Consider the following 6,225-nt stretch of genomic DNA (forward strand, 5'->3'; position numbering starts at 1 on the left):
TACAGATAGAAAATTCATGGTTAAATATCAAAACCAATTCACTTCAGCTTATCCAATCTTGTCCGGTGTTCCACAAGGCAGCGTACTTGGGCCCATACTGTACACAATTTACACGGCAGATCTACCTACCTCGGAAGGGATAACTACTGCTACATTTGCAGACGATACAGCTCTGCTAGCATCTGAGAGTGATCCACGAAACGCGACTGATATTCTCCAACGTCATCTGCACTTACTAGAAAAATGGTGTCAGAAATGGCGAATCAATATCAACGAAAGTAAATCAGCTCATATAACCTTCACATTGCGCAGAGGCACGTGTCCCCCTGTGGTCATTAATGGGGTAAATATTCCTGTTAGAGACTCGATCAAATATTTAGGTATTATCCTAGACAAAAGGCTGACATGGAAGCAACATATACAAACCAAAGTAAAACACCTCAAAGAACGAGTAAGAAAAATTTATTGGCTGTTTGGTAGATCGTCTAAGTTAGATTTGGAAAAAAAGCTCGCTATCTATAAAGCTATTCTAAAACCCATATGGACTTACGGAATCCAACTATGGGGAACTGCGAGTAACTCCAATATAGAGATTTTACAGAGGTTCCAATCAAAAACTCTACGAAACATCTGCAATGCCCCATGGTACGTTACAAACGAAAGAATTCATCAAGATTTAAGAATATCTACAATAAAAGAAGAAATTGTTAGCTTCAGTGAACGCTACAACTCCCGTTTAGCCAAACATCCCAACCCTTTAGCAAAAAATTTACTGGAAACAAATGAACTAGTACGAAGACTAAAAAGGTTCTACCCTTCTGACCTTAAAACAAGATTTGAATGATTTAAAACATAGTAATATTATTTGAGTCTAATGTATTATATCTACACTCACCATTGTAAATCTTATTTATTTACATTTCATGTTATTACATCACGCCAGCCTAAAGTACTTATAATTCTCGTCGAGAATTGATTGTATGTTCTGTAATGAATAAAAAAAAAAAAAAAAAAAAAAATTTTCTTTAACTTTCCTTATAAGGAAATCGTCTGTAGCTATTCTCGAAACATCTATACGTACACTTCTAATAGCAATCGCTTTTCGTTATCTACGTTTCAAGTTTCTTTCCGTTCACTCGAGACAGGAAATACTGCTTTTTTGTTATAGTTATTGTTTTTCTTTTATTCAAAGTTCATTATTTTTGACAATAAATAAAAAAACAGCGTGCCATAAGCATCAAGATTCGATTTAAAAACGCCGCGCTTATACGCCGATATATATAGATATACAAAACGCTCGACGCACGATGGCCAAAACGAAAAATTCTCGCTACCGAAAGAAAAAATATAAAAAGAGAAATATCGGTTTCTTGTCTCACTCGCACTCGTTATCAGAACGCTCAACTATCGAAGGCCAGGAAAAGAAATACTCGCTATCGCCTAAACAAATAGAAAAGGGAAATATTTTATTTTATTTTTTTACCCGTTTAAACTTGCATTTGTTTACATAAGGAGGAACGAGCATGAGACCCTTTCTTTTGAGGAGACCGAATATCTTAGAATTATTTCTATCTTCTGTAACCAAAGCTTTTAGAAAATACTACCTATTTATTTTGGTTTTTCTTTAGATTCTCAACACCTTTAGAATTCTTTATTCCCATAGAATTCCTATACAAATAATTTTTATCTCGTGCAATAGGCTGCTCGGTTCGGCGTAATGTGACAATAGTAAAGATAAGTCTTTGTAAGTTTTCTTTAAAAATAAAAGAAAAATTCGAGAAAAAACGCAAGGATCATTCTGAAAGTTGGACTAAAATTAAAAGTGTTCCTTTAACTCGTTAAAAAAAGATTTGTAGCGTTGCGTTATCTAAATCTCTAAATTTCCAAATTTTCACTTTTTGATATCCCTAAGCAGAGAAAGAATTTTTAAATGCGTATATTTTACCGTTATATCTGTTTCAACATATATTACGAATTATACGATAAAAATCTAGAATTCTTCAATTATATATAGCTTATGCAATGTTCAGCTTCGCTTAATACAATTAATGAACTCATTGAAATTGTTCGAAACGCTTATTATAAATTAAACGGAAAGATGCTTGATAATATTCATGTAATATTACAAACGTGTATGAAATTAAAATAAATCAGTTGAATGAGGCAACGTATATATAAGGGGATTATAATTTTAAAATTTATTTAAATATATTCGTGGTGAACAATCTAACAACCTAACACGTCCAATCAATTTGGGATTATTTCTTTTCTTTCTTATCATTTTCTGAGCTACGATTTTTCCTGCACACTTTTCCTTTCTCTTGTTCTAATTTATATCAATTATTAATTCTAATATAGTAATTATATAACTCACAATTACTTTTAGGTCACATCTCATATAGTCACAGTGTAGCTACTGGTACAAACGACGTAGCACTTAACAATTTAATCTAATTGTAAGATATGTATATCAAATAGCGAGTAGTATAACAAGTGCTCACAATCACAGTTAGTAATTTACTATGCATAACTTTTGAGATTGTGCTTACAGCATTAACACTACAACTATACGAACTAAGTTAGTCGAATTTACTGGTTCAAGTAAATCTAGTTTCTATTATTTGTATATTTCTTTTTAATATAAATATGTTTAATGGTAGGTATATTTTTAGCAATATTTTGTTAAATCTGAATGACATTGAATAGATACTTAAAAAAATATTAAAAAGTTTGTATTTAATACTACTTATTTATTTTAATTTTTTTTAAATTTACATATTAGTCAAAAAATTAGTTAAATGAAGCTTGTCTCTATTATTAATTTTTCTACAGTATAAATATTTATAATATTAATTACTCATTTTTATAAAAATTTTTTTACTTGACATTAAATAAAAGTTAAAAAATATTTAAATAAACATTTATATTTATATTTTCTTTTTAATTTTCTTTCAAATATTATGTGGTAAATTTAGTTTCTGCGTTGTAGTTGTGGTTACCACTTTTCTTCGTCATGAATTTTTCTCATTATATGCAAGCGTTTTGAAACAGTCATTGAAGTAGCACTTAACGCTTTCAAAAACTCTAAAATCATCTGAACTGAATTTTCATTGAGTAATTTTTGCAATTCAAAATTTTTTTAATTTTTTAGCTATCCGAGACGCTCTTTGTCTTTCACGTCAAAATCACTCTTTTAAAAGCGTTTAAACAGAATATTAAGAAATCCAACCTGTTAAGACTGAATCCCTTTCAACAATTCATATGTTACCGTTAAAGATCGAAAGTCGTTAATGTACACATTACCTAGTTAATCTACAGATAATTGATTTGTTCCCTTAACGAGCGGAACAAAGTTTTTAACATTTTACCTAGGTAATGTACACATTAAAGTAAGTTGCTAGTCGTAGAAACCAATTGTTATGTTATTAAAGAAAAAACAATATTAAGATTGCATTAATGATTAGGCATAATTTTTGGTAATGTTAATGAGGATATTATCGTATTTATTTCTTCTATATAAATCACAAACACACGCACGCACACACTTATCGTAGAAATAATACATAATTTTCGTCGCTTATATATACTCATTTTTCCCTCCATCATCTTTTGTTATTTTCTCGCATTCTTAATCGAAGTTTCCGACCATTTCCGATCATATAAATTCCAGATTCTTCCTTACTTCCGATCGAGAATATTCGGAAGGCACGACCAAACATCAGGCGATTATCTCAAGCAACGTCGCCTGACAAACGAAACACTCGTACGCAACAAAAGAGTCGTATTTAGTCTCCTAGCAACCTTTTCTCACATATACAAACACTATACACTCTCTTTGATAAAATAAATTCAATATTTCCCAAATTTATTATATGGTTTGTAAATTCATTTCGTTAATTGTAAAAATATTTTAAACCGTTTGATTCTTCTATTATAGTTTTTTAATTGATTGATGATTAATACAATCAACTAATTGTATAATCAGTTGATCGTATTAATTTGATTAATTGAATAATTAGCAGATTACCTAGATAATTTGAGAAATGAAATAATTTCGATACTTTAACGGATCACCCTAGTTAATATCACATACCTGAGTAATTTGAAAAATAACTGATTTCTGCGCTTTAGCAGTAACATATACATTTCAAAAGACACTCGATTTTACAGTTGAAACTTATTAGCATTGAAACTGGTTCCTTGTATCATAGTAGCAAGTAGCAGAAGTTAAATTTATCACGGTAATATACGTCTATCCCTACATTTACGCGGCCCTTTTTAAACAAGAATTTTTTTTTACTCGAAAAATTATATTTCTTGTAATGTTCTAGATTGTTTTTATTTTTATCTGCTACGCTCGAGGTTTCGTTGCGAAGGCAATTGTCAGCTCTTTTTTAATTTCCTAAGCCAATGAGCCTCGTGGGCGTTAATATAACTATCCAATGAGGAAATATCCTGAAAACTGATTCGTTGTGGAAAGAAAGTGACTAGTAAAAGAGGTGGGGACAGGAATATGCTTATAAAGAGGATCAGGGAGCGAAGCGAGTCACTTTCGTTTGAGTTGTTGAATATTGCACGTCTGTTTTGTGTTATTAAGTATATATCTGCTTTGTTGTAAAGTCAGTGAATTTTTTTTTTTTCTTTTTTTTAAGTGATCGTTTATGTGAAAGAATAAATTTGAAGACAATCGAATTTGAGAGCATATATTTTAGTAAAATTAGTTATTTTTACCCGCGACTAGTACTGTTCTATTAGTGTTGATCGAAGGTCTGCCAGAGGCCCAAATCCACGAACTACTACAGAAAAAGGTAAGAATCTTATTTTTATTTTTAACATATGTGCGCAGCTCTGTTCTTTCATGAACCGCATATTTTTGGGTGCTATTTTATTTTAATAATAATTCAAAATCAATGAAAAGATGTCGAAATTATCACTAGTAAGCTTGTTTTCGTCTATAGTATTATTATTAGTGCATCCAATAAATTATCAATCAAAAATGTATTTTAAATTTAATTTTCGTTTGTTCTATGCACGTCATTTTGCAATTATTTTATATACTTATAATTCATATTATAAATTAAATAAAAAGACTGTAATATAATTGATTTTTAAAAGATATTTTCCTTATGAATTAAAACACGACTATTGAAATAACGAAATACTTTGCAACTTTATAAGGTATGATAAAGAGCTACCGATGTAATGACTATGATAACCGATTGAGTTTTACGCTAATCATTAATCACCGATGAATTTTTTTGCGCTAATCATTTATTAAGGGAATATACGAGAATTCGTTATCATGGAATGTAACAAGAAAATTTATTTTTAATTTCTTATATCATCGATTGAGTCGAAGAAACCTGAAAAACTAGTTGTATGCAATATGTTAATATTGTGATAAAATACTAACCAATTTTCTGCTTAAATTACTTTCTTACTCCTCTATCGTTTAACATTTCGTCTATTATTTATTGTTTATTGTCATTTCTTTTCAGCGTCTTTTTCTTTAATCTTCCTTTCTTTGATATCTTTACTCCGCTCCATCGCAGGTAACAATCGATGTGTATGGCGCGCTCCTCTTTCTTCGGTTACGTACGCGATAAGTACGTACACATACTTTTTCATACTCATAATTATATACTATTCAACACGACAAAAGAAAGAACATTTCCTGTAGCTTTACTTTCAAGAAAGTAGTCGTCTTTAGTTATTTAGAAATATCTATATGCGCACTTTCAGTAGCGATTGTTCTCTGTTATACGTCTTAAATTTTTTTTTATTTTCTTTTTTACTTTGTGTTTTCTATATTATATACATTCACATGAGACACGAAATACTGCTTACTATTCATTCTGAATGTTTTTATCCTTACAATTTTTTAGATTATTTCTTGATCACACTATTCGGTCATATTTTTATACGCAGTCAAATGTTCGTACATTAGTTCAGATTTTGTTGCCGAATTAAATTTATTTTTGTTTGTAGAATTATCGTTATTTTATCTATAAACTTATGTGATTTAAGGTAGTAAGCCCACTGTGACCGACGAAATTTCGACTTTTCTCTTCGACTTTATCTACAAGAATTGAAATTGGTCCTTTATGACTTCCTAAAAATATTATTAAATTAAACCCTTATAGAATTTCTTTTGTTAAATTCAATTATTTTAATTTATTCTGGGATTACAATTTTATGATCTCATCATAGATTATTAAATAATAC

Source organism: Polistes fuscatus, unplaced genomic scaffold (assembly GCF_010416935.1).
Source record: "Polistes fuscatus isolate 324 unplaced genomic scaffold, CU_Pfus_HIC Scaffold39, whole genome shotgun sequence".
NCBI lineage: Eukaryota > Metazoa > Arthropoda > Insecta > Hymenoptera > Vespidae > Polistes > Polistes fuscatus.